The sequence below is a fragment of the Budorcas taxicolor genome, chromosome 15 (assembly GCF_023091745.1).
Source record: "Budorcas taxicolor isolate Tak-1 chromosome 15, Takin1.1, whole genome shotgun sequence".
Lineage (NCBI taxonomy): Eukaryota > Metazoa > Chordata > Mammalia > Artiodactyla > Bovidae > Budorcas > Budorcas taxicolor.
In genome coordinates, this window is record NC_068924.1 from 61,816,291 (window position 1) to 61,840,175 (window position 23,885).

Genomic DNA, 23,885 nt, shown 5'->3' on the forward strand with positions numbered 1-23,885 from the left:
CCCTGTCCTTCATTAATTTACTTTTTCACCACACTTCTGCTGTTTTCAATCCCTTGTACCCTGGAAATTATGTCTTAGATGGTTACAAAATGTAAGCAGATTTCAAGAATTTGGGAAACACTGAAGAATGTCACTCTAAGATTAAGCAACAGATTTTAAAGTTGCCAGAGTAGCTGCAGAACATTCTCCTTCCCACCACCCAGTCCCAACCTTAAGCTATAAAGACATCAGGAAAGGAGTATCTGCCAGCAAATCCATTTTTATATAAGAAATTGTATGTCCATGTGACAGGCTCTTTTCTAGCTCTAGAGAGAACAGTGGTGGGCTAAACTAAGTTTTATAGCTCATAGAGTTGTTTTAGTAAGGGAGTCAAAAATAGTTCAATATGTTTGCTTTGCTTATCTGTGCTTCCTAATTTTTCCTACAATATATTTTACCATTTCTATAACCTTCCTATTAAATGTAGCTATAAATGTATGCCTATATACACATATACATAGATTTACTTTTAAGATTGTTGAAAACCTTGTTGTTGTCCCATAAATTCTGTTCCTCCAGGCCCTTAAAATGTGCACATAAGTAACATTTGTTAAATACAAGTGTAAAGTATAAACCACTTACAGTCTCAGTATGATTGACATTAAAAATGTGCTAAGCAAACATATTATTATCTTCAGTTCTGGATTAAATTTATGTCCATTTTGATTCTTTGTACTAACCAAATTAGGTATTAATCTACTTTTCTGAAACAATAAAAAGTATGTGTAACATGTTTAGGATTTACCAAGTAGATATGGGGATATGGACCTGAACTCAAAAAGTTTATAATCTAGTTATAATCAAAGTATTATTGGAAAGATAGGACTAAGTTTAAATTATTTTCTATTGGTGCCATGTCTTATAAACCCAGAGGAATAGGAGTTCCATGCAAATTACAGTTACCAAGGGAAGTTTTACTGTGCAGATAGAATCCTGGCCATTGATGAGAAACAAATTTCTGAAAGTTAATGAAATAACATGAGTTTCTCAAAGTTTTCTGTGGAATAGTGAAAACATTCAGACAAGAAAGAATAGATGCTACGAAAACAGGTTGGCTAACTGTGGTGGAGGTCCATTATAGAGGGCCTGAAACACCAAGGAGAATTTAAACTTGATACTAAATTACTGATACTTTCATCAGTTGGATGATTGGGTGATACTTTAATCACCCAATGATACAAGTACACAAACTATGGCTCATGGTGGAGGTGGGAGTGACGGGTAAAGGTAGGAAGCTTTTGGTGCCATGGAGTAAGGCAAGCTGGCACCTGCTGAGAGAACAGGGAGAGAAAAACAGTAATATAGATGGTGGAATATGCCACAGGTCAAAAGGAACTCTAGGTAAAGAAAAGATCAGTGAACCTGACAAAAGGGAAATTATGGCAGATTTAAATTTAAGAGCCAAAACAATTCAACTTCTTAGAAGCTGAAATCAATAACAAAACACTCATTTATTAAAAACTCAATGTATGTAAACACTACTCTAAGAGTTTGTATGTATTATTAACTCATTCCATCCCTAGAACAACACTCAAGTAAAGTACTATCATTATTTACTGTATGAAAGATGACAAAACTGAGAAAGGTTTAGTAAGCTGCCCAATATTGCACAACTGAGCTCTTTACACACTACATTGCTCTTTATCTAGATATATGTATGAGGATGTTCATTCAAAGAGTGCTTATGGGGACTTCCCTAGTGTCCAGTGGCTAAGACTAGGTGCTCCCAATGGAGCAGGCTCAGGTTCAACCAGTCAGGGAACTAGATCTTACAGGCCACAACTAAAGATCCTGCATGCCACAATGAAGACTGACGACCCATGTGCTGCAAGTAAAACCCAACACAGCCAAATAAATAAATATTTAAAAAAAAAAATAAAGAGTGCTCATGGTGGAGAAAAATCTGGAAGCTTCAATGATCAAAGGCAGACTAAATTCTGCTTTGTCTAAAAATGGAATGGATTGTTTATACATACATAAAACTTTAAAAGCAATGACGTGTATTTATAATACCTAATGGAAATATGTCCACGATATATTATTTTTTAAAAGAAGCAGAATTTTAAAAAACAGGCACACATTTGGTATGTTTATCCAACCTACTTATTCTCCCCATCCCACTTCCTGTGTCTCTATCCAGAGTGCAAGACGGATGAGTAGGAGAAATGCACACAAAACTGTTGGCCAAAACTGTTACTACTGGGAGAAGAGGGATCATTTTTCTTAGTTATTTCTGTGACAGATTTTATTTCCATAACACAATTTCACAGCAATAGAGGTAGGTGTTTTTTAAAACAAAAGAAAGAAAACCATAGCTGATTGGGGTAGTAAATCTCTGAGTATTTCCTTTGTGTTTTCCTTTGGTTATAAATATCTCTATTTACAAGTCATTTTTAAATGCTCTCAAATTCTCATCCATGCTTACAAAGCTAAAAAAATTATTAATTGCCAGGAAATCAGGCAAAATTAATTTCAACCAAAATAGTCAAAGGTAAAACTTTGACCTAAAGTTGATTTTGCCCCAATTTATAGGGCATCTGTCTATAATTCTCACTTGACATTTATAGACTCATCCTTTAAGTGAAATGTCTGAAACTCTCTGCTTCCAGTAAACACTTTGTAAACACCATGGCAAGTCATTACTTTTCAAAAATAACCTGCAAATTCTGAGTAAGGAAAACGGAGCAGGATATTTCACTTTTGGAGAAAAGTGAGTCATTTGTCTAAAGTATCAAAGCATCACCTAATCTTCATGGCTCCCCTGTTTTTGCTACTCTAACCCCACTACACCACCTATCCCACAGCCCCTCATCACTGATATAAGACATGGATTTTCTTTCTAAATGGTAAAATTGAGAATAGGAAATACATACAATTATTTGAGATCCTTGAGCTACCAGAAATGTCAGAAAACCAACTTTATACGCCACTAATTCAAAAATGGAATAAATTCTGTACTGTACAACCAGGGAGGTCCTCAAGCAGGTATGCTGATTCACTTCCCTCAAAAGCCTGGTATTAGTTTCTTTCACATCCATTTTAGTCTTCTCTAGCCTGTTACCTTAATTTTCAGCTTTTATGAATTGTTTTAACAAAATAAAAATCCTTCCAGGCAATGTAAAATATTATTCAATAATATAATTTCTCTAAGATTTCTACATGAACTTTATACATTGCCTTAGAAAATATCTCACTTCACTCTCACTTGGCTGAGTTACTCTCCCATTAGTACAGTCACACAACTTTTTTAACATGTGAAAATTTTGAGTAGAAAACAATTTACTCTTTACAATTCTTTCATCTTTCACTAATACTTCTCACTGCATATAAATTGAGAACTGTTATTTTTTAAAAAGTTAATTATCATTGGACAAAAGCCTTATGTTAGTCACTCCTCTGATCATTTTAGTCTTGTAAGTCACAATACTTATTTTCTCATTTTGATAGATTCCTATCAGAATATCAACTCCTTGCATAATTTTCAGTGCATCAGATGTCTCTCTGCATTTCTTTGTTACAAACACTATACATACTTTTATACTGCTGAGCCAATGTACACTAGAAACCTATAATCATGGGTAACACCTCATCTAGCTTTTCTTAAAACCACTTTTCAAAAATAGGATTGAGCTTCTACAACAAAGTGGATATAAATCCAGTACATGACAATTCTCTACTTTTTGAGCAACTTGCCTACTATTCCAGTATTCCCCTATTTACAGTGCATTCTTTCCTCAGACTAAAACATGTTGCTTTTTTTGCAATACTATTATTCAAATACACTTTATATCGGAGGTTACAATTACAGTCTGTAACTCTCCTTCTGATCCCTTTTTTATCATTCTGTCCAAGAAATTAAAATCTACAGTTGTACGTATGATCCAATTTCAGTTTTCTCAATCTTCTATGCATAGTTTATTTCTACCTTCTTAATGAAATAAGCTAATTTCATGGTCCTTTTAAAAAATACTTATTAATCTCCTAATCATCTTTCTCACCATAACTGTACACTGATTTAATCCTTTATCTATTTTTGCACAAACTATAGTCATTTTTACTGAAATTCTGAAGTAGTTTTAAACATGACCTAGCTAAACTTTTGAAAGATCATGTAAGAAATCTTTGATAGTGAAATATCAATTTTAAGAGGTAAGTCTAAAGATATTACAAATGTGTAAAGATATTTAAGTAAAACTATTTATTTTAGTTCCTCATAAAGGGAACAATATGGAAACACAACAATAAAAGACTGGGTAAAAGATAGTGGGAATATGGATATTTCTTCCCTTTATGCTTACATTTTTCTAATGTTCCTTCAATAAACATATTATCCTCTTAAATAATCAATGTTTTATTTTCCTTTTTAAACCACCATAAGTTCTGCTTTCCTTCTTCCACCTCTCTTAACTCCATTCATTTGATACTATTTCATTATGCTTGCCTTTTAAAACAGAAATATTTAATTTCAAAAATTTTATTCATCTACATATTCAGCTTCAGTGGTAATAGTTTATAAAAGCCTACTGTAATAACTGCATTTTTTCAATACTCCATTTAGGTATAATTCCACTGACTCATTTGAAAACAAGTCAACATCATTTTTAAAAAAATCCCACAAACACACTGACTTTTATCAGTTTATTTCACAGCATCTAAAATAGTGCCTAACATATAGCAGACATTCAATAAATAGTTCCTAAATTAATGTGGATAAAAATCTAGCACTGATAGCATATTCATTTACAGTTAACTCGTGGAATTAACATTATACTATCTTAAATATCAATGCAAATGTAAAACTGTAAGACATAACTCTTATGGATAGCTCATTATAAGTTCCTTAATTCTTATCAAAACATTAACTAAAAAACCTTTCACTAAAAAGGTTTAAAAAGAATGCTAATAATTATACTGTCAGACAATTCAGAATGAAATAACAATTGGATAGATTAAAACTCTAATATGAATTTTGAAAACAGACTTTCACATGGTTTAGATAATCCCATGCAAACACTCAAATCAACTTTATTTTCCATTCATTCTTCTGAATGAAAACATGGTTTTTATTTCCCAAATAATACTGCTTTAAATAGCTACTTAAAAGTTGGAATTTTGGAAGTGGAGGTTTAAACAGGTAGGCACAGCTAACAAATTATCTTCATGAAAAGCAAAGAAAAAACTCAGGTAAAAAAAATTACACTCATCAGTAAGATTGAGACATGAATCTTCCTGTATGACAAACATGCTCCAAAACTAAAACTTTGGCTCTGTTTCAGTGGGTTAAGTCCTATTTTGAAACGTTAAATACTACTTCCAGAATGTTTATTAACCAAGTAGGTATTTAAGTTTTAAAACTTCTTTTTTCCTTACTTTGTAAGTTCCTAAGTACTGTTATTTAAAGACTTACCAAGAAAGCATCCACTATTCTCTCTGGAATTTGTTATATATAGTTTGAACAAATTCCAGAGAAAATAGTTTGTTTCACTTTTATCTCTTCCATATATGTTCGTGATGACACTTTCCAAAGTGATACCACATAAAGAATTAAGTTCAAATTCTATATGGAATACTGTCATTGAGGTTTTAGTAGACAAGACTGCAATAAAGAGTACACTGGAATTCCCTCCTTGTGCTGTGACAGAAATGCAAAGAAAGTTGAAGGGGAAAAGGACCTCAAGAGCAAGACAAGTGAGATGTTGATGTCACTTTAGTTTGTAAATGAAGTCTCAAGGAACGCTGCTATAATCTAATACATGGCCATTCTTGCTAATGGATCCTAATATTCAGATCTAATTTCATCCAGGCTTTCTTTATGTGACTGCCTAGTGGGGATGTCAGATTATTTGAAGCCGTGACGTGTAAAAAATAGGTAATTTAAAAATTTTCTAATGCTATTTCTCAAAGTTGAGCTCTGGGCAGTCCTTTCTCAATCACTACCTAAACCGAAGGGAAGGCAGTAAGGACAGGGACAAACTATTGCTCTCTCCTCCTCCTCCTCACATTCCCTCATTATCCCACAGTACGCACCCAATAAACCAAAGGTTGGATTTTCAGATCGTTATAGTTAAGATACACTGCTGGATAGGCAGGCATACATGTTGGAAAACCAGATTTTTATGAAGTACTTAGCTGACCACTGAGAAAACAAGTTTAAAAATATTTACTGTTTAAAAAAAATTAGTAAAAATAAAATCCTTACCCATAAAACTCACTTCAAAGGGAGCTCTAGGATACTAGAAAGATGGCTCTTGATTTTGATGCCTGACATTACTGAATAGCACAAGAAAATCTGTACTGTGAATCAAGACTTTTCTCCAAAAATACTTTATAAGCAAATCAATTTAAAGGAAAAAATATATAACTAGCAACAGAAACATACCCTTACAAAATCTACTTAAAACTACTATTATTACATAAGAGTATTCAAGCCTCCTCATATTTTTCTAATGCTGAGTTGCAAGAATGTTAGAAGTGCAAGACATGTATGAGAAAAATAATTTGCAACTGTAAGATTTTAGTGGGAAATTATAGATTTGATGAACTAGATGAAAACTGAAGCACAAAACAACTGAAAGAAATTATTTAAAGGAAGTCATGAACACCAAAGTAACAAATAAAAATAGTCTTTCACATCAGAGAGTATATTTATCATTCCTTCCAGTCTAACATTGAGAAAAACATAAGCAATTAAAATAACATACAATGTAAATGTCATACCAAAATTATCTAAACTTATAAATAGCAAATCATGCTAAAGTTAAATTTTCCTTAAGTTCCGTAATGTAAAATGTTCCTGACAAATAACAACAACAAAAAAAAGGAATAAGGATATTAAGTTTCAGAAAAACAAATCTTAAATTTATAAAAACAGATTCAATTTCACACATAAAAGGAATACAAATCAAAACCATACTGATAATTGTTTACCTTTGAATACTGGCAAAAGTTTAAAGAATAAATATATTGAATTAAAATGTGAGGAAAGAAAAAAGAAGTGAGGAAGTGAACTCTTAATATCAAGGATTATTAATGGGATTTTAAATTATTACCTCTGTGGAAGGGAATTTGGTTAAAAAAAAACCCTCAACCCTCAACCTTCAACCTAGCAATTCCTTATCTAGAAATAATTTACAGATATATTTACACAGAAATGACATGCACACATATATTCAACACAGTAAAATTTCTAATAGAACAAGTTTGGGAGGAACCTAAATGTTCTTCAGTAGAAGACAGGTTAAACTAAATATGGAATAAGAATTTGTGATAAAAAATAAAATTTACTTTGTTAAGTAAAAAAGAAAAAAAGGTGTAAAAGAAAACCTAAGGGGCAACTGTTCATGTAAAAGGAGAGGAAAAAAAATAAGCTGAATACTTTTTCACTGGGGAGAATTGGGTGACTCAAGGATGGGTAGATAAAAAACTTTTCCCTGCAGGTTGCTTTTATAATGTGGGTTTTTAAACCACATTTTAAAATACACAAACATGCTATTTTAACACTTTTTAGATAGTATGATAATTTGGGGGGGCTTCTCTCATGTTTAAACGTACTTCTGTATTTAACCATCAAAATATTCCAAATACTCTAAAAATGTGTAAAACAGAACATGTATTACACGTACATATACTATATGTATATTATTATTAAACTATTTAATTAACAATATTTTTTAAGGCAAAGGAGTTTTGAAACTTCTAAATACCTAAAAGAATTTAAGCATTTTTAAAAGAAAACAATCAACCTTAACACAAACTGATAAATCAAACTACAGAAATACAACCATAAATTTATTTACTCAGGTGATTTTCAAGCCAAAAAATGGAAAAACACATTGATGTCACTCAAGATTAGTGTTTAACAACGTATTTGTAACATTTAATAATAAGATTATTAAAGAAATACAGATGGGTAAGAATTTGACTCAAAGTCAACATTTACTTTAACAAACTGTTGGATGCCACAAACTATAAACTTCCGGCACTAAACCAATCATTTACTGAATTCATAAATTGAAATAAAAATAAAATTCATAATCATTTTCCTCTAAAAAGTGAAAGTAAAAATATATCATGAATTACAATTCTAACAAAAGTTCTTTCATATATGAGAATTTTCACTAGAAGAGAGTAACTTTGGAGGAGTTGATCAAGAAAAATACTGAGTAATTTGATGGATAATAACAGGAATATTCTTAAAAAATATATGTAAAATTTTAGTTTGAAGATGTTACATACTATAAAGGGAAATGGCAAAAAATACATACGTAGTGTTACATACTATAAAGAGAAATGGCAAAAAATACATATGTAGTCTCTAACCTTCTGAGATGATTCATGCTCTGCCTGTAAAGTGTATTTCTAACTAAATTCATTTCTTAAAAAAATACATATGTAGCTTTGACAATGACATTAACCTTGCCAAGAATGTCTTTCTTCACCCTCATCAAGATTTTTCTCCTTGGTATAGAACTTTGACAGGTTTTTCTGTTTTTTTTAAGTAAACTGAAGAGGCAATTCCTTTGTTTTCTGGCTTCTACTGTTGTCAGGAAATTGTCAACATGCCACTCCCTTGAAGGCTGTTTGTCCTTTTGTTCCCAGTCGCTTTTACGATGAGCTGATTTTTTTTTTTTTTCTGTAGTTTCACTCGTCTACATGGGAACTTTTTTTTAAATCCTGTTTGGGATTCATTAAGTTTCCTAGATCTGCTGAATTCTTGCATTATCCTGAAAAAAGTTAAGTGTTTATCTCTTTCAACTGAGCTTCTGCCCAGTTTCTCCTCTACTTCTTGAACTTCATTTATACACATTTTCACTCTATCCTTTGTGACCCTAATCATTTCATATTTTGTGTCAGTTTCTTTAAACTCTAGTCTGGATTTCTTGAATTTTCCAATTCTCTCTTCATCTGTGTCTAATCTGTTATTAATCTAATTCCATTTTAATTCTAGTCTTTGAAGTCTTTGTTCCTGTTTCTGCTGTACATGGTTTCCTCACATGGTTAGTTTTTAACAAGTGAACTCCTTTTCCTTGGAAAAATATTCACGATTTTCTTCTGTGGTTTAGGATGAAGGTGCATTCCTCCAAAAAAAAAAAAGAAAGTCTGAATGAGATTATCAGGCACCTAGGAGCATTAATTCAGGTTAAGTTCCCATTACAATCATGGTTCAAAAGCTTTTTGAACTATCCAAGTGATGTTTATTTGGACCACAAATCCATGCAAGGCCCAACTTGCTGAAATGTCTCAGGACTTTCCCATTCTGCTCTGCTCAGGAGCACAGCAACTTTCCCTAACCTCCTAGGGTTAATATGGCAACATAGATTTCTTCCTGGTTCAGTGTCATCCTGAGTATTTTCTGCACATAGTTTTAGAGGAAGAGGATGTTTTGTTGGGCAGGTCTTGGGCTTTGACTTTTCTACCTCAACTCCTAGAAGCATTTGAAGTTGACGTTCAAGTTCTCCCAGTTTGACAAACGCTCTCAGGGTAAAAAAACTTTAGGAACTCTGCTAATCTCCCAGCGTTCCTACATTCTGTTTGTTTTCCAATTAGGTCTTGGCTTCTTTACTACATTGTTATTCAAGATGCTTTAAAATTCTGCCCAGGAGCCTTTGTTTTCAGTGAGAGTATTTCTCTGAGTAACCAAATTCATCATATTACCTATATCTTATTCAATATATTTTATTAACATCTGGCTTCAAAAATATCAGGAAAAAATTTTGTATGAAAACTGTCCGGAAAAGTAAAAACTTTTAAAAATTCAATGTTCACTGAAATACCAAATTTCAAGGTTAAAAAAATTAGAGTTCAGTATACCAAATATATTTCCTCTAATGTACTGGATAACTCTCAAATAAGTATAATTCAGTTCTCTGAAATACTTTATAAACCAGCAATTTGAGTTTACCACTAATGTTTGCCATGCCAAAGTGAAGTCTGGGTGAAAGTTACAAAGACAAGAAGTAAAATGATAAATAATATTTAGCACAGAAGTCTACTGTTTTTAAAGGCAAAGTCTGGAGTAATTCATCCTTTTATACTTGTTTTTAAAAAGAAATCTATGTAAGGTTAAGTTTACGGATTAAGTTAAAACACACTTTCTATATTTTTAAATATCTACGTCTTAAATGAACTTCAACCCCCAATGAGATGGTGGCACTATGCACACATACAACATTAGTCAGAGAAAACGTGTGGGTAAGAGTTAAAATGTTTATGCTTTACTAATTTGACAAACAACCTGTGAAATCTGGTAAATCAACCTGTGAATACTCAAGTTTTTATCTCATACACACACATACAAATGTCTGATAAGTTTTACTTCAATATATACACCTAAGCTTTTCTTCTAACCAGTCAGGAATTTATTTTCTGTATCAGGCTTTAAAGGAAAGCATTTCAGAATTACAAGCAAACAGTTTTTAATTTTAAAGGTACTTCAGAAGCCTTGGTACATCAGTAATGCCCTTTGGTAATTCTTCAAAATTGAGTAATTCTTTAAAAACCTTTCCTTTAGGACATACATCAAGACAGAATAATTCTCAATGTCAATGATGCTTATTCTAAAATACTTAACAGCTGAAGGCGTTAAACAATTCAAAATGATACTTTGTCTTTTTAGAAAAACTGTAAAGATATTTTTAAAACCTATGTTAATAGTAAAAATATTGGTCATGCATAATTTGATGAAAAATGTTATAAATGGCTATCATACTCTAATTCTTAGAAATTAAAAATTCAAGTTGAAAATAATGATAAACTCAATTTTATTTCCTACTGGGTTTTACGTGACAAATACTTAAGAGTGCCACTAAATTCTAGATTCCTGAAACATACCAATATACAAAATACAAATTTAATAAGGAAACTGTTCAGTATACTAGGAGATAAGCATTATAGGTGGAAAAAAATAGAGGAAAGAATTACTTTTGAGGAGTTGGGAACAACAGTGGCAATTTAAAAAGGTGGCAAGAGCAAATCTCATTGAGAAGAAAACACTTTTATAAAAATTTGAAGGAAGCAAAGGATTTTGCCAAGCAACTATCTGGATAAATATCTTTAGAGCAGATAAAACAGCTAATGTCTTGAGGTGGGAATGTGTTTGGAATATTTAAGAAGGCCAGAGAGACTGAAGAAGAGACTTTATTATGTGAATTATCATACAGTAAGCACAAAATTTTTTACTTAAATGGAAATCCCGGTATTCATTCATTTTCTAATAATTATTTACTCAACCTATCTGACTCTATGACTAAGAAATAACTGATTGTTCAACATATAAAAATGTTACTTTACAGATTAAACATATTACCATAATCTACCCTCCCTAGATTTTTAGACTGTGAAAATATGAAAATCATTGAATAAAATACTTTTTTCTCAAAAGGAATTTGAACCCCAGTTTTTGTGCTTTCACTAAATTTTACAGTTTTAAGTATTCCAGAAATATTCACAAGATATCAAAACCTTAGCTTCAGGTTTTATTCAAAACCAAGTTTCAATCCTCGATACTATGAACAATAGAAGTGCTAAGTGGTATTAAAAATTTTGTGTCCCTTTGGTGTAACTCTCACTTTGAGTACCCACTTGCATACTAACTTATGTATTTAACCAAATAAAAGGACAGTGTTCTACAGATTTCACTAATAAAATTCATATAACAGATGAGTGATCATTTTTTTCTGTGCAGAAATCAATTTAGAAACTGTTATTGGATAAACTAGACATATTGGCAATGTGGTATCCTACCATTTAGTAAAAGCAGATTTTATTCACAGCTAAAATTTTTCCAGGAACCAGCTTTTTCAAAGTAGCTTTTCAAGTTTTGTCTTCCTATAAAAAAATTACCAATTTTCTCCCTTTGAAAAAGTTTTTTGCCTCCTTCAAAATGAATACAATGATCAGTTAATGTCACATTTTCCTCACACTATATGAAGATTATAGAGAATGAAAGGTTTCATAGCTCCTTAAGACTCAAACACAAAGTAAATATTAGTGAAACCAAAAGAATTTCTAATCAACAGGCAACTTTCTTTGAAAACTGTACAGGAAACGTCCAGTCATTTAACTTTTAAGTTTCTGTAAACATCTGAGTTTTTTAAAAGGCCCAGAATTAGAAATATTATCACAACTTAAGGTTTTCCTAGAGCAAAATTACATTCACATTTTAGTCATCATGAAATTTCAGATGTCCATACTTATTAGATAATCATACTTTCTCCAGCTCCATTTCCTAACAGCTTAGCTGCAATTCTAAATTAACTGTTGAACTGCTGTTTTCGCAATTAAGAAAAATTTCATGAGATAGTCACAAGTCAGCAAACCTTAGCTTAAAAACTATCAAGCTGTATTGATTTCTCAGATAGAGCATGTTTTCCTCCCTTGTTTAGACTAGTGCTTCTTTCTGCCAGGGATTCTGTGCTTTTGAGATTTCCATTTAAAAAGTCTTGTTCTTCTAGATTTCCTTGACTCACCCTCACATACACCCCCACTTCTCATCAAAGCACCTATGGGGCATGCCAAGCTAAATTTACTAAGGTATGCTATGGACACCTTAAGTTTGTGAAAATATAGATAGATGGTGTGGGGCCTGAAAATGAACTGTATGACTTTTTTCAGAATCCATAAATTCAACAGGAGAAAACCAAAATTGAAAGAGACACATGTATCCCACTGTTCACTGCAGCACTATTTACAATAGCTAGAACATGGACGCAACCTAGATGTTCATCGACAAATGAATGGATAAAGGAATTGTGGTATATTTACACAATGGAATAATACTCAGCCATCAATTCAACAGTCAATTTTGCTACAGAAAAAGTGTTTAACACTGTGGGCAATTTTATCTGAATACAATCCAGGCAAATATGTTGATAGGTATCCACAAATCTTCAATCTACCAACTGTTTCAGAATACTTTTAAGGACTTGACATATAAAACTACTTGACAAAACAGCTTAACAGAATTCTGCATATTTTAATCTGCACAGAATCTTTTAGAAGCTACTTAGAACTGCTAAACTCTTTTATAAGGTAATTTAAAATTTGACATAACTTTATAATGGTTTATACAGAATCAGCTGAACTGTATTAGGAAGATTCATGAAGATATTTCAGTTTTGGGGAGATACTCAAAAGTGTTTCTTGAATTTCTAAGTCTGATTAAACCACAAGTTCCAAATAACTGGAAATGCTGACCTTCAGTAAATGTGATTTTTCTCATTAAATAAAGGAATTAACACCCTCTTTCACTTTTTCTTTAAAAAAAAAAAAAAAGTGGATATTGTGCCCCCTGCCTTCAATCTTCCATTTTTTTCATGAAACTTTGCTTCATGATTTCAAATATTTTAAAGTAAGATCTCCAAAAAACACACACAAAAAAACAAGTACATTCTGTCCTCTCAGAAAACTTCTATGGGAAGAAAAGTATGAATATAATTCAGTAAGCAGACTGAAATGTAATATACTTAACCTAAAATCTAAACTCTAGCCTTGATTTGAGAAAATTCCATCCTAATAAAACTCCTGCTAAACCAGAAACGAAAGGTAAACTTTCTTGTTCTCACATTAATGCTGAATTAATGCAGAATTGCTAATTGCCATTTCTGTGTTTGGAATTTCTTTCTACTTTTTGAAATTAGAACCAAGTACATAGTGCAGAAATTTAAAAATTGTGAAGGGTAAAAATAGAACTTTGCAAAGTAGAATTTTAGAACTAAGATTTTATACAAACCATAAGGTGTGGTTATATATTATTGTACTATGCTATTTTCCAAAGCATTTGTAGCAATTTTATGTCATTTTGTGTAGCTATACTTTTTTCAAATGTACTCCCAAATCCTAATAGCTAAAAAAGAATGCAAGAAAACATGTGAGCAAAGAGGAGTCAGTTATGAACCTCCTATTTAACTATTTCTACAACTGTATTTTAGGTCCTTTAAGTTGTTAGTATAGTGTGATTAGTAAGTAGGAGCCCAGACTTATGAAATAGGTTATCTGAGTAGAATGTCCCCAGCTTTCCTATTTACCTCCCAGTAGCTTAAACTTTAGTAATGTTGATCTTAGGAAAGCTACTTAAGAATTCTTCAGAAAAGCTGAACATCTGCAAAAAACAGAGAATAATACTTACCTACTTTAAAAGGTAAATTGTGATTAGTCAGATATCCCCTATAAAGTACTAAAAACAGTGCTTGGAATATATTAAAGGCCTAATTATTCTTAGTTATTATTGTTTTGGTAAGTAATCAGAATAAAGGAAAAAATCACTGTCAATAAGATAGCAATTGAAAACCAACAATGGATTTTCTAGAATATATTTCACCTCCAAAAATATCCTCACACTTTTCTTTTCCTTAAATGTCCATAGACTATCATTTTTCTATGCAATTTAGTAGTTTTGTAGATCAAGTTAAAACGTAATATAATTTAAAAACATCTGCTTAGTGCTCACTTCAGCAGCACATATACTAAAAAGAAAACACAAACCATTTTCTTACTTTTAAGAATTCATGTACAATCCTATGCATATTTTGGGTAAGATCCACAAAAATTTTAACTGATTGTAAATATATTTAAATTTGGAATAAAATAACTCTTAGTAATATAAAAAATCCCCCATCCCACTCTCTAAAATCAGGATAGTTATGAAGGCAAGGCATCTCTTGTCTAGAATAGCTAATGGGGACATTTCCTTTTACAATTTACACATAAGGGGAAAGGAAAAGAGTGGGAAATAGTATGAGATCTGTTAAAATTAAGTAGAGGATACAGCAGAAAAAGGATCACTATAATAATAAGATAAAAAACAGAATTTCATCCATCATAGAAACAGGGAATTTTACAAAGAGTATGAGAGTTGGAAAAATATAAAAACGAGCTGGGTATGAAATTATATTAGAACACTCTTCCTTTTCAGTGGGATAATGAAATTTTGGTTATGTAGGACAATACTGTGTGTGTAGAGAAGGGAAAAGTACATATGGCAAAACACTAAGATAAGGCAGAGGGTGTATAAATATTTACCATAATACACTATTCTTCCAACTTGTTTTAAAATTTTCATAGTAAAAAATTGGAAAGGGAAAGCAGAGAAAAATTAATGGCTTCTGAAAGGTCACATTAATTTGGTTGAAAAGCTAACAGCAGCAAATCATAGGCCACCAGGTTCTAAATTCTGTGTCATTAGTATTCTTCCATACTATCCTCTACAGACTAAAAATTACAAATTCCTTGCATTTTTAAAATAAATATCTTTCCCGTACTAGCAAAAATTATCAGATCACTGTTTTAATAATAATGGGGAGAATTCTGACACGCCCCTTAAGATCCGTGGCAAATAACTAGCCCAATTATAAAATACTAAATCACAGACATATAAGTTCTTTCAACTTGCAATGTCTGTTCTCTAAGTGTAAATCTCATGACTCTTCTGTGAACTTGGGGAAACTCAAATTTACAACAGAGAAAATATCACTTCTTCTGGGAAAATACCACTTCCACGCTTTATTACCTGTTAATAGAGAAATTATTTCCTTTACAGTGTTAACTTTATACTTGAAACAACAGAGAATGTAAGCAAATACTTGAAAAACATGGTATTTTCAAACCCAAGTATTTATCTAGGTTTTTGACTTTAACCTGTAAAGTCAAAGATCTCGTGACTTCTAAAACACATACAAATTCTTACTTGAAATAATTTGCCATTTGATCAATTAAGTAAATCAGTAAAGGTATTTCCCAAAGCCTACAGATTGTTTTGAAAACATAATACCAGTTAAGTTTCTGTATGAGCAGGGGAGCAAAGTTTTTAACCTCCCCTGATTTGTGAACAAATTTGGTTCATCAACTTTTCTAACTACAACTATCAGTAAACTGATCAAAAGGGAAAACAGTTAACTGAGGGCAAGGAGAAGCCAGTACTTTCCAAGTTTTCAAATAAAAATAAGCTGAAATTTGCATAATTAAGTACACATTTATATTCAATAATACATATACTGAAAAGCCCTAGAAAAACATGACTGATTCAGGCAATAATTGTTAAGAGTTCAAATGGAGTGGGTAGTTGTTGAGAAACAGGATCTTTACAGAGTCTCAAAATATCTCTCCATTATTTTATTAGTTATAAAAGTAAAAACAGTAAATATACAGTCAAGGAAAATGTCAACACTGATATCACCAGTAAGAGGTAAATGAACATCATGTGCCTCTGATGAGGACACACAACCACTTGCAGCTTTTCAGCTATAGTGAACATAACCTGAATTTAATAAAGGAATAAAAAATTTAAGACTGAGAATTGTTCAACATCCAAGGAGACTGGAGAAGAATGACACCTATATATAATGATCTTGGATTAGACTCTGATTAAAAAGACTGCTATAAAGAACATTACTAGAACAATAATTAAAGTAGAAAGTGGATCACAGACTAAACTTCTAAATTTGTTTACGTATGAGAGTATCTTTGCTATTAGCAAATGTAAAGTATTGTCATGATGTATGCAACCCGATCCCTTATGGTTCAGGAAAACCAGAACTGATAGTCACGTAAAACTGACATTAGTTATTTAAAAAAGCTGCTGTAAGCACTGTTTACAATTGCCAAGATGTGGAAGCAACCTAAATGTCCACAACAGAGGAATGGACAGACATGGTACCTATATACAATGGAATATTACTCAGCCATTAAAGGAGTGAAACGCCATTTGCAGCAGCATGGATGGACCTATAAAGTCACACTGAACGAAGTCAAACAGAGGAGAAATATCCTATGAAATCCTTTAATGTGGAATCTAAAAAGAAGTGATATAAATGAACTTACAAAACAGAAACAGATTCACAGACTTGGTGAACAAAACTTATGGATGTCAAGGGGAAGGAGTGGGAGAAGGGATAGTTCAGGAATTTGGGATGGACACATACACACTGCTGTATTTAAAATGGATAACCAACAAGAAGAATCTACTGTATAGAACATCAAATTGTGCTCAATGTTATATGACAGCTTGAATGGAAGGAGAGTTTGGGGGAGAATGGCTACAGTAAATGTATGGCTGAGTCCCTTTGCTGTCTACCTGAAACTATCACAATACTGTTAATCAGCTATACCCCAATACAAAACAAAGTTTTTTATTTTTATTTTTTTAAAAGGCTGCAGTAATCCTTTCAAGCCACAGTTTAAGTGGCCATCTCTTAATACATGAAGACTTCCTTAAAAGCTGATTCTTGAGTTTGGCACTTAGGTGATTATACTGTAATTTTAAAAAAAGAAAGTTCATGGAGTTAGAAGATCAGGCTTCAAAACCCAGAAATAAAAGAAAAAAACAAAAACCTGAACAAGTTCAGTAATGCAACCCTAAATCGGACCACAGATATAATAGTCACACTGTCAAAAATACTACAAGAATGGGTATCTCTAAGATTACTTCTTGACAGATTATATACTGACTGATAAATCACAACATGACATAATCAAAAGAACAATGATTTTATACCCAGACAAATACTGGAATTATTCTACCAGGTATGAAATATACTCATATGGCAATATGATTCAATTATTGCCCTCTAAAGAAAGTCTCAATTACCAAAACTGGCTGCCAGAAACAGCTAACAACAACAGATCCCACATGGCCATTCTTTGGAGATTGAGTCAGTAATGCACGGGTGCTAAATGAAAAGCCTAGATGGTTTAAAAGCTTCCCAGGTGATCCTAAAATTGTGTTGTTTGCACACTTTGGCTCAAATGGGTAACAATCTCTTGATTTAATTTACTCATGTATGAAAAGGGGCTAAGTTAATTCATCTTCCAGCTCTAAATCTGACTGAAATGTAATCTCCATCTTGACTTTAAATATGTAATACATATAGAGCCATAGTTTGTCGGATTAAAGAATTTTCCAGAAAATCATCAATATGCAAGTCATTACTTTTTCTTTAAATTCAGTTATGAAAAAGTAAGTTACGGAAAATGTCATCATAATACCAGTTCCCTTGTTAACATGTGAGGTGATATATGTTAACTAAACATTGTGGTAATCATTTCACAATACATACATATATCAAATCATTTTATTTTTATGTCAAACTTATAAAATGTTGTATGTCAATATCTCAATAAAACAAAGAAAAAAAAGACCATTTCACATGTAATCTTTAGACAAAGACTTATAATGGTGTTATCTGCATATGCCAGAGCTAAAACTTTGTATTTTTTTTAAAAAAAGGTTGTAACAAGCATGTTCTATAATATGAATCAAAGTATTAGGGAGATTAAAAATAGCTTTGGGACTTCATCTTTGGATATTTTTACATTTCAGAGTAGTTATCCCAAAATATTTCACACCGCCCTTGACATCAGATGGTTTTCAGAACTATCACTTAACATTTCCAAATACAAAATTTTTCTTTGGAAGTTTCCTAGCATATAAAATGGTAAAACTTACCCCAGGTTATGCTTCCCTGAGCTTTGAAAAGTCGTTTAGTTTCTCAACAGGTTGTAAAAGCAAATATTCACCATTTTGTTGAACTTGCTGTAGAGTCTGAATACATGGAGGAAAACTTTATACAGAATTCAGTTTATTATACCATTATATTAATCAACTACTTGTTTTCTGCTCCAAAGTTGCTCAGAGCAAAATTGTTTACTAATAAAAATTAAAGTTTAAAAAGTTATTCACAAGCAAATAAATGCATTCTTGTCCACATTCAGAAGTGTAGTTTTCATAGATATCACTAGTATTATTTCAGACATCTTCATTTCTTGGAAATGCCTTGAGCCATACTCATTCATTTAAAAGGAACAGCTGTTTTTAAGTTGAAAGCACATATTAAACAAAATATAACACAACAAACCTGTTAGAAAACAGTTGAGCCTTTATGCAGTCTTGTCTTTTAAGAGGAAGTCAATTAAGTGCCACCAGGTTCCCTTATACTCAGAAGTTAGAACCAAAACCGATTAATTCTGCTTCCAAATAGAGGGGTTTCTGACTCCCTATTATTGTAAAGGTCTTAGACTCATTTTTGTTTATTCATGGTTGCCACGTGTTGGAGCATATCTTTAATATCTTTTGGGATAGGGGTGGAGGTTGTATTCCAAATAAATACTCTAACGTCTTACTGATTATAATCCCCAGTAATCAAAAAAAAAAACAACTAAGTATCAAATATTGTATATTAAGTGTTGTTATTCCATAAATGCTCAAGAAATTTAGGCTAAACCACTACCCACAGGGAAACCTCAAACCTGCATGATCCAATAGCCCTTTGTTTCAAAACAGTTTTTGGAATGTTTGAATTTAAACAAAACCTGGTTAGAAATGCCTTTTCCAGGTTTTCAGAACACACTGTAACTCTCTATGAGATACACAAAAATAGAATATAAGAAAGCCTGGTTAAAAATTGAGTCTTTGAAGAGGGGGGGGGGGAATGATCCTTTTCCCCCAGTATTTTTTATCAGTGATTGCAATGATTATAAATTTGTTATAAAGTTAAAAAAAATAAAAATGATCAGGTTGATTAGTACAAAATTTTGCCTGAAAATAAATAGCTACATTTCACATAATAAACTACCCTGAAGATATAAAGAATAGAACCTAAGATTTTTAAGAGAAATTTTGTTTTCTAAATTAACTATGTCCTTTTGCAAACAGATTATGTAATGACTGGGGTGAAAAGAAAAGGCTCCAAGGGAAAAAATGTATAGATCATGTTAGTAGAAGTGACAACACCTAAATATCTATGCTACTATAATGCCAGAAAAATGAATGGGATATTTCAGTAAGACCTAAAATTGAAGTTCGATATTTAAAATAGTAAATGTAAATATTTCCTTTGTTTTAAAAACAGTATGTAATTATTCATATCACTTTCAGGTATTTGATCATCAGTTCAGTTGTTTGCAAATAGTTTGTTTTCTTTTACACTCCTACACTACATTTAAACATGCATGTAAGAAACTATAGATTTAAAAAACATATTGCATTTTAGAGGACAATCTGAATAATCACACAGACATGGACCAACATTTATTACAAACAGGAAAAGAGCAGATCTATAAGAAAAGAGTACAGATTTTTTAAAAAAGAAGACTGCAAGCTGAAGTATAGAAGAGAGGTTGTGATCTATAATTTTTTTCCTGCATTTAAAAATCACATTGCTCAACATGTACAAAACATTATAACACAGTAGTTTAAACTGCTACTTAGAGGAATTAAAACAGTATAGACAGTGGAGAAGTTTATTTCAATTTAGGTCACCCATGATCCATCCTGAGTTCACTTCGATTTTCCAAGAAGAAAAGTACTTTTAAAGGTCATTTTTCCCAAGTAGAAAGGTTATTTTGAAAAACTGAAGTATGTACTTCACATCCCATTATAAGAAAAGGATTCACATTAAAATAGTTGTAATAAAAGGCAATCAACTCTCTATATACTTTTATTAAACAATTACAGCTTTCACAGACAGCAAGACACAATGTTGCTATTACCAGCAGTATTACTTCTTCATTTCTCCTTCAGCTAACAATTAAAAAATCATCCTAAGAAAATTTCTTATGAATGTGGCTCAATTAAAAACAAATTACTGCTAACACCAAGATATTGTAGCTTACATGCTGTCACACTGATTACCTAGCTACATGAAGAGCTACAGTAACCAAAAGGGGGAAAACCAACTTAAAAAATAGAAAAACTATAAATTTTTTCAATTCACTAATACTTAGTGACCATTCTAAAAAGGGGTTCATTATGAGCACTTAGGTTCTAAATGGATATCACTTAACTTCAGTGTTTAAAAACTCTAAAATATACTGCAGTGCAGATTTAAGACATGTCAACTAGAGATGTATTAAGATGTTTCCTTCGCTATTTTCATACCTTAACAATTAAGACTTTATACTTATAACTATGTTACTTAAGAACAGTCATATTGTTTGCGTCTAAGATATGGCTAGACCACATAAAGTAGCATTTTGGAATTCAAGAGGAAAGCATTTCTCTGAACTGGAGGCAAAATATGATCTCCTATATAATATATACAATACTAAAATAATTTGGCCTAATTTTGAAATTAGGTATGTATTATATATAGGTGCATTAAAATATACAGATAGTGGTCCTACATGTCCTTTCATTAGAACAAGAGAATTTTACCTTCAATAAGCAAAAAAAAAAAGCAGGTAATGAATTAAGGATGACATTTTAAAGTTCAAAGTTTACAAAAGTATCTAAGTATTGCTAAATGCTCATTGATATGAGAAAAGATATACTGGCAAATATTAAAAATATCAGATAGTATTACTGACTTCTTTACTAAAAATTATTTATAATGTGCTCCCATTTCCAATTGATGTTCCAAGTTTAAAAGCAACCCTCTGACTCCCCAAATCCCTAAAACACCACTCCCCCTTGCCACTTTGTTTCGAAGTAGGAGATATAAGAAGTTTCTCTGGGGAAGAAAATTATCTCATTTTAAAAGATGCATGTATTTTCTATTAGAAAAGAACTAAATGTATTTGGACTCGCACACACTGATTTAACTGAACATAAATAAAAGAAGCTTTACAATTTTCCCACCATGAAGTACTGAGTTACAACAAATGTATTAACAAAACTTTATTTTCTTGACAGTGCATACAGGATGTTATGCAAACACTGTTAGTAGTACCTTTAATGTGAAGACATTCTTATTATTACTTCAGATTTTAATGTATCATAAATAGGCTATGTGTCTTCTCCAGAAATATTAAAGGCTACATTGAATCATACGGCCAAAGAAAACTTTAGCCCCTCACAGACTAAACAAAGTACATATGTGAAAATAAAAAAGAACAAATTAGGAAAGAGAAAAACATTGCTCAGGATATGCATTTTAAAAATTTGCATTCAATGTAACATCTTAATTCCTAAACCAGAAATAAAAATTTTATGAAATACACATATATATTCTGTACTTTTTTAAAATCAAAAGACATTTTACACATACATTCGTATTTGTGTGTGCAGGTGTGTGAAACTGCAAACATTACCAACTAAATAAATGTCAGGCAACTGCTAACAGCTCTGAAACAGTACGTGAAATGAGCCAGTTATTTAGACAACTTCAGCCCTTTGGAATGACATCTGGTCTGTCTTAGAATTCAGTTTTTATTTTTAGCTAGGAAGTGGAAGAAATAGACTCACTGTGCTTTATGTTTACAGAATGAATATCTAACAGCTAATTACAGTTTAATTATGCTATAATAAAATGAATGAATGATAACTGAATACCTGAGAAACTGAAAGAAATTTCTAAAACTCAGAACATACTATTTCATTACACAAAAATTATCATGTACCAATTATGTTAATTTCTGATGAGTTTGCAGAATATCTGCATATAAGCTAATATGTAAAGTCACAGTGAATGAAGACCAAGTATAGGTATTTGATCCTGGCTTCAGCATATTTCAGACAGTTTTATTCACTCACCTGGTGAATTTCATGCCAGTATACTCTGATGATTAGATATACTAAGGAAGGAAATGGTCTAAAAGGATAAGTGATAAAACCTTAAGGATATGGTCTTGGTTCAAAATCACAACCAGACTCCACATAAGATACAATCTCTCTCACACATACAAACACACAAACACACATACCACATACACAACCACACAGAAAAACTTCAACACACACACAATGTTCCTGCTATTGTCCAGTAAATCCCCCACTCCCAACATAATACAATATAAACTATAACACAAATACAGTGAGTACACTGTAGCCTCAATTCAAACCTGCAGTTAGTTAGGTCCATTCTGAGGGACACATCACAGGTGACACTGTGTTGTGTTGAAGTCTGTTCAGTATTGCTGACTAAAGCCCTTTGATTTGTCCAAAACAGACCCACATATTATCAAATTTCAGTTATTGTGAAAATGTTATGACGAGGCTGCAGTGTACTTGATTGTTGAGAATTTATATTATAAAATTAATATTCAAATAAGACTACCTCATAAGTATAAATAAGTTATAAAAAAATGGATATCAATTTTCAGCTTAATGTGGATTATCAACTATTACCATCTCACCCCATCTCATTAATAAATATATCACCAGAAAAAATGATTATTTGGTGCCAACTGTTATCAATACAGTAACATTTTATTATCATCTTGATTACTAATTCTGATCTTCAAAAGTGAACATTTCCCTTCTAATCATAAACAAGAATGGGGCCTTTACTCTTTAAAATAAAATGCCTGACTTCAAATTTCAAGACAGTTATAAAGAAAAAAAAAAAACAAAGTATCATTTGGTAAATTATGATTACATAGGTTTGAGTTCATATTAACTTATTACTGTATAATGTAAACTTTATCCTACAGAAAAATTTTAAAAATTACTGAAGTGCTTACATTTATTGACAAACCATGCATTTTCACAAAATTAAAATCCAAAATAATTTTTTATCTAAAGGTTTCATTTCACCAGACATTCAAAACACCCTATGAAACTAAGTTAACATTTCTGTATTTCCTTATAATACCAGATTCATTTGTAAATAGGAATAAAAAGAAAAATGAGTTCTAAATAAATGACACAGGAGGCAATAAATTGACACATGACAAGTAAATAAAAGGCTAAAGCACTCCAATACCATTGAAACTGTTTTAATGTTGTTGCAACTCCAAAATGCAACAATCATCAGCTTGTAAAGACCCAAATTTCAAAAATTCATTTTAATTACTCCTTCATACCTATTTTACAAAATAAAGGCAAAAGACATTTTAAATCCTCCTTGTCCTACTTGTGCTATCTATGTTCCTAATTTGTTTTCTATCACTACAGTGTATGTTGCAATTCCCATCAA

General features: G+C 31.7%; 1 protein-coding gene across 1 annotated transcript in view; it reads right to left on the bottom strand.

Annotated features, from left to right (window-relative positions):
- CSTF3 (cleavage stimulation factor subunit 3) overlaps nucleotides 1-23,885 on the bottom strand; it is a 66,390-nt gene that overhangs the window by 25,772 nt on the left and 16,733 nt on the right. The window lies entirely within an intron of this gene.